Source organism: Pongo abelii, chromosome 1 (assembly GCF_028885655.2).
Source record: "Pongo abelii isolate AG06213 chromosome 1, NHGRI_mPonAbe1-v2.0_pri, whole genome shotgun sequence".
Classification (NCBI taxonomy): domain Eukaryota; kingdom Metazoa; phylum Chordata; class Mammalia; order Primates; family Hominidae; genus Pongo; species Pongo abelii.
Genome location: NC_071985.2, coordinates 220,768,896 through 220,780,235, shown reverse-complemented (window position 1 = coordinate 220,780,235; position 11,340 = coordinate 220,768,896). Strand labels below are relative to the sequence as shown.

The following is an 11,340-nucleotide window of genomic DNA, read 5'->3' as shown; positions in this document are numbered from 1 at the left end:
GGAACTAGTCTAACTGCCCCATGGAAAGGTAGTTTAGCAAAGGGAGTGGCAATCTTAGGGTAAGAGGATGGTTAAACACATCAGTTAATAGATTCAGATTAATTAGGTGATGAGGATAATAGGAGAAAATGGTTGATGTCAACTCAGTCACCACACAATTCTTTTTACTTTCCTCCCTCAATTATCTCTTCAGCATTTTATTTTTCTTCTTCATCTTTAGTACTTGGTATTTTCCAGAAGCTCTTTTGGAATCAGTCAGTCTTTTAGAATCCTCCAAAAGTCAATTCTTAAAAATGTGTTTCTGTGTTTCTGAGGTGTCCAGGATTTCTCCTTTTCCAATGAGTCCTGTTATTCTCTTGGTGGACATTTTTTTTCTTTTGTAGTTTGTGGCTGTTACAAAAACAAAAGCTTTATATGTCTGACTTTTCCTTTCTACCAAAATGGCTGGACAGTACCAGAGATAATTTAAGTTTGTAGTGACTGAAAAGAGGAAGGTTTAATCTAAATAAATTGTTCATTTACAGGACAATGATTGTGGATGGACTAAAGTGTGGTCTGTCCATACAGTAGAACACTGCACAGTAATAAAAACGAAGGAACTACCTATGCACACAACAACGTAGAGAATTCTCAAAATTACCAATCAGAACAAAAGAAACCAGACACAAAGACAGCATCCTGTATGCTTCCATTTATATGACATTCCAGAAAATAGCCTAAAAAGACCAATTGGGCTGGGCATGGTGGCTCATGCCTATAATCCTAGCACTTTTGGAGGCCAAAGCAGGAAGATCACTTGAGGTCAGGAGTTCAAGACCAGCTGAACAAGACGGTAAAACCCCATCTCTACCAAAAATACAAAATTAGCCGGGTGTGGTGGTACACCCCTGTAACTGCAGCTACTTGGGAGGCTGAGGCAGGAGAATCATCTGAACACAAGATAATCACTGGAACTCAAGAAGCAGAGTTTACAGTGAGCTGAGATCATACACTGCCCTCCAGCCTAAGTGACAGAGCCAGACTACATCTCAAAATAAATAAATAAATAAAGGCCACATGCAGTGACTCATACCTGTAGTCCCAGCACTTTGGAAGGCCCAGGTGGGTGGATCACAAGGTCAGGAGTTTGAGACCAGCCTGGCCAACATGGTGAAACCTCATCTCTACTAAAAATCCAAAACTAGCCTGGCATGGTGGGGGGCGCTTGTAGTCCCAGCTACCTGGGAGGCTGAGGCAGGAGAATCGCTGGATCCCAGGAGCTAGAGGTTGCCATGAGCCAAGGTCACACCACTGCACTCAAGCTAGGGTGGCAGAGCAACACTCTGTCTCAAAAAAGAAAAAAAAAAGACCAGCTGTTTCCACAAACTAGAGATAGGGTGATAAACCACAAAGGACACAGGAAACCGACTAGGAGTCGTGAAAATGTGTTATGTCTCTCATGAGTGAAAACACATGTTAAAACTCATCAAACAGGCAGGGCGTGGTGGCTCATGCCTATAATCTCAGCATTTTGGGAGGCAGAGGCAGTCACATCACCTGAGGTCAGGAGTTGGAGACCAGCCTGGCCAATATGGGGAAACCCGGTCTTTTTTTTTTCTTTCTTTCTTTTTTGAGATGAAGTCTCTCTCTGTTGCCCAGGCCAGAGTGCAGTGGCATGATCTTGGCTCACCACAACCTCTGCTCCCTAGGTTGAAGTGATTCTTCTGCCTCAGGCTCCCAAATATCTGGGAATACAGGCACCCACCACCACACCCAGCTAGTGTTTGTATTTTTAGTAGAAACAGGGTTTTACTATGTTGGTCAGGCTGGTCTAGAGCTTCTGACCTCGTGATCTATGCATCTCAGCCTACCAAAGTGCTGGGATTACAGGCATGAGCTACCGTGCCCAGCTGAAACCCCATCTTAAATAAAAATTTGAAAAAACCAACAAATGAAAAAACAAGCTCATCAAAATATACACTTGAAATGTGTATTATTTTCTATCAATAGATTATAGGAAAATATGATTTATTTTTTAACTAAATTATTCAATGTACATCTATCTCAAAACTAACATCTTGTTCCTGAAAAAACATTGAAGGAAGTTATATGAAGGATGGCACTCATTTACATTTTATCAGCACCCAATGTAATGTCTTTTATTTAGAGACAAATGTATGAAGACTATCTTTAAAACATGCATAGCAATAATGTAATAAACTCAGGAAAGTGGCTACCTCTGTGCAGGAAGAGACAGGGCTTCAGCAACAGGGGAGGGTTACCCAGGAAGAGTCATCTGTAGCTATAAATTTATAATAGGTTTTAAAAATTTTAAAAAAAAGAATATTGTAAGTGTAATAATGAGTGTGAGTATCTGTGCATTTTTCATATTAGTCAGTATACTGTAATGTGGCTTTGTGTTTGTTTTTGTTTCGAAGACAAGCTCTCATTCCACTCTATTGCCCAGGCTGGAGTGCAGGAGCACAGTCATGGTTCACTGCAGGCTCAACCTCCTGGACTCAAGTGATTCTCCCTGCTCAGCCTCCAGAGGAGCTGGGGCTACAGGTGTGCCAAAAGAAGCCCAGCTGTTTTTTAATTTTATTTTATTTTATTTGAGATGGGTCTTGTTTTGTTGCCAAGCTGCTCTTGAAATCCTCGGCTCCAGCAATCTTCCCACCTCAACCTATAAAAGTGCTGGGATTACAGGTGTGAGCCAACACAGCTGGCTTCTGTGTATTTTTCTTTCTTTCTTTCTTTTTTTCAGGCAGAGTCTCACTCTGTCACCCAGGCTGTAGTGCAGTGGCACAATCTCGGCTCACTGCAACCTCCACCTCCTGGGTTCAAGTGATTGTCCTGCCTCAGCCTCCTGAGTATCTGTGATTTGCCAGGCATTTGTCTGTCATTTGCCACCATGCCTGGCTAATATTTGTATTTTTAGTAGAGACGGGGTTTCACCATGTTGACCTGCTGGTCTCAAACCCCTGACCAGGTGATCTGCCTGCCACAACCTCCCAAAGTGCTGGGATTACAGGCATAAGCCACCACACCAGACCTGCTTTTGTGTTTTATTTACAGTGTAAACAAAAATGACAGTGGCGACATATGAGAGATTAGGACAGAGTGACAGGGAATGTGGAGAACTCTTTAGAGAAGTTTGCTATGAGGAAAAACATAAGGAATAACAGATAGAGAAGAATATGGAGATAAGCAAACTTTCTGTTTCCTTTCCTTTTGTTTCTTTCCCTAACAGAAGATTGGGGAGAGGCTGTTTATAAATTGCTAAAAATGATCTATCTGAGAAAATGAAATTGCAGAGATGGAATTGATGTGGAGAGACAACATTGAGAAGCTAAAGAGCAGCTTTGGTGTGTGCAAGAATGTTTATGACCTTATGGTTGGTAATTGAAACAAATCAGAAGAACATTGACATAGAAAAATTGGCAAAGGGTTCAGCTGTGGATGATCCATTGTGTGGAATACTGTATAGAAGTAAATATGAATAAGGATGAATCTTTAAGACCTACACCTAAGTGAATAAAAGCAAGATGATCATCAATGCCACAGGAAGACACCATTTCCATAAGGAAATAATCAGATGTCTCTATGTGCCCATAGAATTATGTAAGAAATCTTCCCAAAAATATCTGGAAGGTGCTCTAAACTGAGCCCTCCAGATAGAAGCCTGGGAGAAAAAGAAAAGTCAGGGGAGTTGTTTGCTCTATCACCTGTGCTGTTAGAAGGTTTACACTGAGGCTGGGTGTGGTGGCTCACTCCTGTACTCCCAGCACTTTGGGAGGCTGAGGCAGGTTGATCACGAGGTCAGGAGATCGAGACCATCCTGGCTAACATCGTGAAATCCCATCTCTACTAAAAATACAAAAAAAAATTTAGCAGGGCCTTGTGGTGGGCATCTGTAGTCCTAGCTACTCAGGAGTCTGAGGCAGGAGAATGGTGTGAACCTGGGAGGTGGAGGTTGCAGGGAGCCAAGATCATGCCACTGCACTCCAGCCTGGGTGACTGAGCAAGTCTCCGTCTCAAAAAAAAAAACAAAACAAAAAAAGCCAAACAAGGTTTACACTGAGAATGCTGTACTGCATTACTTGAGAAAAACAAGTGTAAAATACAAATGAAGTTTGAGAAATAAAAAGAAAATGCTAAGCCCACTAGCCAACTGAAAGGACTCCCTCTTGGCCAAGGGGGCCCCAGAGAAACCTTAAATATGAGGTGCTCATCATAAGGGCACAGGAAGTAAAAAAGACTTGCTCCATTGCTGATTTCAGCCAACCACCTGAGGCTGTAGCCAGACTCCCCTCCTTTTTGTGATCTAGCCACAACAGCTAAGCAGCATTAATGCTAAAATACAGGTCATAAGACTCACTGAGCAGACTATGTGTGGCAAAAAGATAGCAACCCACAAACAGGACCTTAGGCCCTGCCAGGCAAGAGTGAAGTCCCACGTCCCTTCATGGAAAGATTCAACTATGTTCTGACTGCAACACCATTTTCCTTTTTCTCCAGCAGCTCAACCAGCACCAGCCTCTAGATAAGCCAGATGGAAACAACTGCAGCTCACCAGCCACCAGATGCAGACCAGCTGACCCCTTCTCCACAAGCCAGGACTGCAACTGTGATTGGACAGGGGAGTCATTTCAGTAACTTTCTCCTGATGAAGGACCCCGAACCATGGACTACTTCTGGCCAATTGACAGAGGCTGCCCACTGAGTGGAAAAGGGAAAGGGAATTCTCGACAAAATGTAGCTTTTTCCCCACAAGATACAACTGTGCAGTTCTAATTCAAGATGACCAAGAAACATATTTGGGGTTAAAATCTTTTGACTTCTTTTCTTATCTGTCATGCGATGCCATGCCAGAGTCAGGCTGGAAAACAAGCCACTTTACAGAGGGTTAAATAAACCCCCACTAAGGGGACTTTATGTTTTGTAGGAGGTGACTCCCAAGGCCCTTTAGATAGGAATTGGGGACCTTCATTCCCAACTTCACCTTTGGATGTAGGAAACCTAATTATAATGCATTTAAATGTAAAGCCTCCACTGCAAAGTGAACCTGGGAACTATGTGACAGACATGTTTGCTTACTATAAATGTATGCATTCCCCACGCTGTGAATTTTCACAGCTGCTCCAATAACCTGGTGAATATGCCCACTTGGCCAACAGGTTCAGCATAGATTCCTGGGTCTCTTTCCCTCCCTCCAAGCACTTGCCTCAGGTCCTGCCTGGAGGCCCATTTCCCAGCAAGCAGGATGTAAATGTTTAGAAGAAATTACACTCTCTTTTTCTAAATCTATAGACCCCATGATTCTTAGTGGATCTCGTTGTTGTTAGAAGTGAGATTCAAAGGAGACCTCCAATATCTTCCTGAGGCCTCCAGAACAAATGCATCCCTCACTGGCAAGAGACCCCTGAGCTCTTCTTGGTGGTGCCCTGGGAAGGCCTCAGGTAAATCCTCCAGAATTCAGATGTCCAGCTCTTAGGTGGAAGATCTCAGAGACTTTAATTGTTCCCAGCTGTTTCTCTGCAAACAGGCCCTTGAGGGCACCCTCTCTGTCAGTTCCAGGTTTAGGGATATAAGGGACCTTCCCTTCCCAGTTCCCTCTCAGTCCCTGTCCTGGCTCCCTAATTGGGACCTTGCAGGGAATCTCTTTGTTGGTCCTGGGTTTGAGGAGACTCTTCCAGTTCCCTCCATCTGGACCCAATAGAATATTTCTCTGAGGACCCCTGCCTAGCAGGGAGGCATTCAGGTTGGACTCCATGGCTCCATCAAGTTTGGTGAAGATGCTCACCCTCTAGTGGTGCTTACAGGGATGCCTTTGGTAGGTAAGTGCACTTATGAGGGACCTTAGTTCCAAGGGGACAGACTCAGGCCAGTGACAGTCAGAAACCCTGGTGACTCTATGTTTAAAGACTGTGTCCTGTATTATGTGGGGGGAAATCTATAAAAAACAGATGAAGTTCATCCATGTGATGACAGCACTGCCATGACACACAGGTAGTGACCACAGCAACAGGAGGGTGACTTCCTCCATATTCAACGTGTTTATATTATTGCTGGAAGCTCATGTTGGCTGCCTGACATTTGCATTTTAGTGGCTATAAACTGACTTTTAAGCGCTATGTGATCAACAAGCATTTACAGCCACCTGCCAGGTTCCATGCTCTGCTGTGGGACCACAGGGTGACAGAGACACAGTCCCTCCTCTTGAAGAAGCAATCTCTGTCTACCATGAGATTGTCAAGGAAATAAATCATTATCAAACACAACCTAGGCACGTGGTCCAGCAGCCACGCTCCTTGGCATTTACCCAAATGAGAAAACCTAAAACCTGGATGTTTTTAACCACTACATTCATAATAGACAAAACTTAATAGGGACCAACGTGTTCTTCAGCAGATAAATGGATGATAAACTCTTGCACATCCTGACAATGTAAATTATTAAGTCCTAAAAGACATAGAGGAAACTTAAATGCACATAACCAAGTGAAAGAAACCAACATGAAAAGGCCACATGACATTCTGGAAAACGCAAATCTATGGACACAGTAGAAAGCCCAGGGGTTGCCAGGAGTCACAGTACAGTGGGATGGACAGAAAGAGAACAGGTGATTTTTCAGGGCACGGAAGCTACTCTACATGGTGCTATAAGGGTGAATACATGTCATCATCAATTCATCAGAGCTCATAGAATATGCAACACCAACTGTGAACCCTTAATGTTAATTATGAACTTTGAGTGATAAGGAAGGTTCATGTGGTTCGTGCATTGGAGCAAATGGACCATGCTGGGGCAGGATGTTGATCCTTCAGGAATCCGTGCTAGTGTGGGGTCATGAAGTATGTGGGAACGATCTACTTTCTGCTCAACTTCACTGCAACCTTATAACGGCTCTAAGAAAATAAATCATATATCCCTAAAAATATTGCACTTTCTTCCAGCTCCAAAATTATATAAATTTAAATATTTTTAAATAAGAGCAATTCTTATTCATTGATCTTCAATATCAGTTTAAAAGGTGTAATTTTATTTGAGACTCAAAACCACATTAAGCATTTTTTAATATACTTTAAGTTCTCGGATACATGTGCACAACTGTAGAGAAAAGAAAGAGAGATCAGACTGTTACTACGTCTATGTAGAAAAGGAAGACATAAGAAACGCCATTTTGATCTGTACCCTGAACAATTGCTTTGCCCTGAGATGCAGTTAATCTGTAACCTTGCCCCAACCTTCAGCCCACAAAAACATGTGTTGTATGAAATCAAAGTTTAAGGGATCTGGGGCTGTGCAGGATGTGCCTTGTTAACGATGTGTTTACAGGCAGTGTGCTTGGTAAAAGTCATCACCATTCTCCATTCTCGATAAACCGGGGGCACAATGCACTGTGGAAAGCCACAGGGAACTCTGCCCTGGAAAGCCAGGTATTGTCCAAAGTTTCTCCCCATCTCATAGTCTGAAATATGGCCTAGTGGGATGGGAAAGACCTGACCATCCCCCAGCCTGACCCCCGTGAAGGGTCTGTGCTGAGGAGGATTAGTAAAAGAGGAAAGCTTCTTGCAGTTGAGATAGAGGAAGGCCACTGTCTCCTGCCTGACCATGGGAACTGAATGTCTCAGTATAAAACCCGATTGTACATTTCTTCAATTCTGAGATAGGAGAAAAACTGCCCTATGGCGGGAGGTGAGACATGTTGGCAGCAATTCTACTTTGTTACTCTTTACTCCACTGAGATGTTTGGGTGGAGAGAAACATAAATCTGGCCTACATGCACATCCAGGCATAGTACCTTCCCTTGAAATTATTTGTGACACAGATTCCTTTGCTTACATGTTTTTTTGCTGACCTTCTCCCTATTATCAACCTGCTCTCCTACCATATTCCTCTTGCTGAGATAGTGAAAATGATAATTAATAAAAACTGAGGGAACTCAGAGACCGGTGCTGGTGCAGGTCCTCCTTATGCTGACTGTCAGTCCCCTGGGCCCATATTTCTTTCTCTATACTTTTTCTCTGTTTCTCATTTCTTTTCTCAGTCTCTCATCCCACCTAATGAGATATACCCACAGGTGTGGAGGGGCAGGCCACCCCTTCACAGAACATGTGGGTTTGTTACATAGGTACACATATGATGTGGTGTTAGCTATACCTAAGAAGCCTTCATCTACACTAGTATTTATCCTTACACTATCTGTCCCTCAGCCTACATTCTGGGCTTTTCCCCTATGATACTCACAGGAGGTGGAAACTTCAAGTGCTGGATTTGTGGGATGTTGATGAGAATCTCTGGACTGTATGATCTGGAGCCAGGGCCCTCTCCTGCCCTGCAGAGGCCATGAGTCAGAGGCAGACAGTGGAGGACTGTTCAAGGATGGGAGAGCACCAGCCCTTGAAGGTGTTCATAGACCTCTGCCTAAAGGAAAGTACACTGGATGAATGCCTGAGTTACCTCTGTGGGTGGATGCACTACAGAAGAGGTCTAGTGCACCTGTGTTGTAATAAGGTGCAGAATTACTCAATGCCAACTTCAAGTTTCAGAAATTTATTGCAAAGGATATACCCAGAGAGTATCCACGAGTTGGAAGTCTGGAAAAAGTCCTCTCTGAATAAAACAGGAAAGTTTGCCCCTTACCTGAGCCAGATGAGCAGTCTTTGCAAACTCTTTTTAGTCTTCGGTTATGAGCGTGAATTATACATGAGCAACCAATGGCAGTTCATTCCTGACTTGGACTCTCCATTCCTCTGCCTGTCTTACCCCCAGATGCTTTATATAAGAAAGGTCAGTAATATCAAAGAGCACCCAGAGCACCTGCTCAGGTAGGAAAAGATGGTGAGCTTTCTCTGCAGACCATAACACAGACTTTTGTTGTTTTTCACAGTAAACGCTAGTGGGCATCTACTGTGTGCCAGCCACTGGTGATGTCAAAGGGAATGGGATGCTAGAATGTCAATGCATTATGCTTGCTCAGTGCTCTATGTTCTGAAGTGGGTATCACAAGACCACTCAAATAAGGGCAGAGGGATGGCCTGGGGTAGATGCTACAGAGAGAGATGTGTAGGGAGCTAGTTATTTGGGGATTCACGTCTAGTGAGGGTGTATTTGTGAATTCCTTGTTAGGAAGTGTGTATAAAGTTAATATGATGAAAACCTATTCTTCATAAAGAGGAGGGTATGAAAGAAGGGAAAGTGTGGCCAGGCATGGTGTATCACGCCTGTAATCCCAGCACTTTTGGAGGCCAAGGCAGGGGGATCATGATGTCAGGAGTTCGAGACCAGCCTGGGCAACACAGTAAATCCCCATCTCTCTAAAAATACTAAACAAATAGATAGGCATGGTGATGGGCACCTGTAATGTCAGCTCCTTGGGAGGCTGAGGCAAGGGAAGTGGAGGTTGCAGTGAGCTGAGATTGTGCCACTGCACTCCAGCCTAGATTACAGTGTGAGACTCCATCTCAAAAAAAAAAAAAAAAAGGGGGGGAAGAGGAAATGAATCCAACTTGTGCATTTCACAGTAGAAGCTCTGTCCTCAGCAGCTTAGTAAAAACCAATGATCCTGTTTCTAATTCCCTGTCTGTAAAAGGTTGTTTTGAACTCCAGGACAGGTAATTGATATGGGAAGTTCATGTTTCTGGGATGGAGGATGAGGGAGTAGGTGTGAGAGTGGTACCAATCACACAAGCAAGGGTGAAAGGACTGAGCCTAAAATGGAGCTGCCCCTGAATGATCTGAGTCTTCATCAGGCAGCACCTTGCACGCAGACCATCATCTGATGATGGGAACAAACTTGTGTTTGGGTGAAACAGGCTTCCCCATTGCAGGTTACTATAACACCTGTGTTGTAGTAAGGTGCAGAATTACTCAATGCCCATTTCAAGTTTACCATTGAGATTAATTCCCACCTGCCTCCTCTAACTGGCACCACTGAGCATAACTAACTTCTTGCTCTCCCCAGGTACATCAAGAACCTCTTGGGGGCTTTTACATTCTGTCATGCTTTCCTAACTGATCGGGACATGGAGTTTCTGTCTCAGTGCCCAACCCTCAGTCAGCTAAAGGAGCTGCATCTGATTCATATCCTAATGTGGACCACCAATCTTGAGCCCCTTGGAACTCTGCTAGAGAAAGTTGCTGCTACTCTCGAGACCCTCGTCTTAGAAGACTGTCGGATCCAGGATCCCTGACTCAGGGTCCTCCTGCCTGCCCTGAGCTGCTTCTCCCAGCTCACCACCTTCTACTTTCATGTAAAGGAGACCTCCACGAATGCTCTGAAAGACCTGCTGTGTCACACAGGCGGGCTGAGCAAGTTAGGCCTGGAGTTGTATCCTGCCCCTCTGGAGTGTCTTGACAACAGGGGTCATATCAATTGGGAGATCCTCGCCCCATTTCGGGCTGAGCTGATGTGTACACTCGGGGAAATCAGGCAGCCCAAGAGAATCTTCTTTGGTCCCGCCCCCTGCCCTTCCTGTCGTTCATGGCCATCTGAGAAACTGGACTTCCATCTTTGCTCCTAGGGAAGGTCTGTAGTGGGATGGATAAGCTTTCTTCCAGACACGTGAGAACTAAAATCTTGTACATGGGTGTATTTTTTAAATTTTAACTTAATTTTATTTTGTATATTTTTATTTTATTGATTTATTTATTTTATTATACTTTAAGTTTTAGGGTACATGTGCACAACATGCAGGTTTGTTACATATGTATACATGTGACATGTTGGTGTGCTGACCCCATTAACTCGTCATTTAACATTAGGTATATCTCCCATTGTTATCCCTCCCCCCTCTCTCCACCCCACAACACAACAGGCCGCAGTGTGAGACAGAGTCTCATTCTATCCCTTAGGATGAAGTGCAGTGGCACAATCTCAACTCACTGCAAGCTCTGCCTCCCGGGTTCAAGTGATTCTCCTGTCTCAGCCTCCCAATAGCTGGTGTTATGGGTGTGTACCCCCACACCCGGCTAAGTTTTGTATTTTTAGTAGAGACAGGGTTTCATGATGTTGGTGGAGGTTGGCCTTGAACCCCTGACCTCAAGTGATCTGACTGCCTTGGCCTTCCACAGTGCCTGGTTTACAGGTGTGAGCAGCCGGGCCTGGTCAGGCGCTTTTCAAAGGAAGCACACAGCCGTGTGTTTGAGGCACGTGCTCACTGTGAGTGGAAAGACAAAGGTGACTCAGCCAGGGGCAGGACTGAGTGAAAATGCTGATGTGGCATAAATGAGGGCTTCAGGGACTCAGACATAGAACCTGAAGTTCTAGAGTGATGCAGGAGTTACCACCACAAGGATGGTTATTTAAAAATGTCATAAATAAATGGAACCTGAATGGAAACTTTCTGACGTCCTCCG

At 44.2% G+C, this 11,340-nt stretch overlaps 1 pseudogene; it reads left to right on the top strand.

Moving 5' to 3' along the window:
* Window positions 1-3,295: 3,295 nt before the first annotated feature.
* On the top strand, window positions 3,296-10,505 carry LOC129058087 (PRAME family member 17-like; annotated as a pseudogene).
* Window positions 10,506-11,340: the final 835 nt, after the last annotated feature.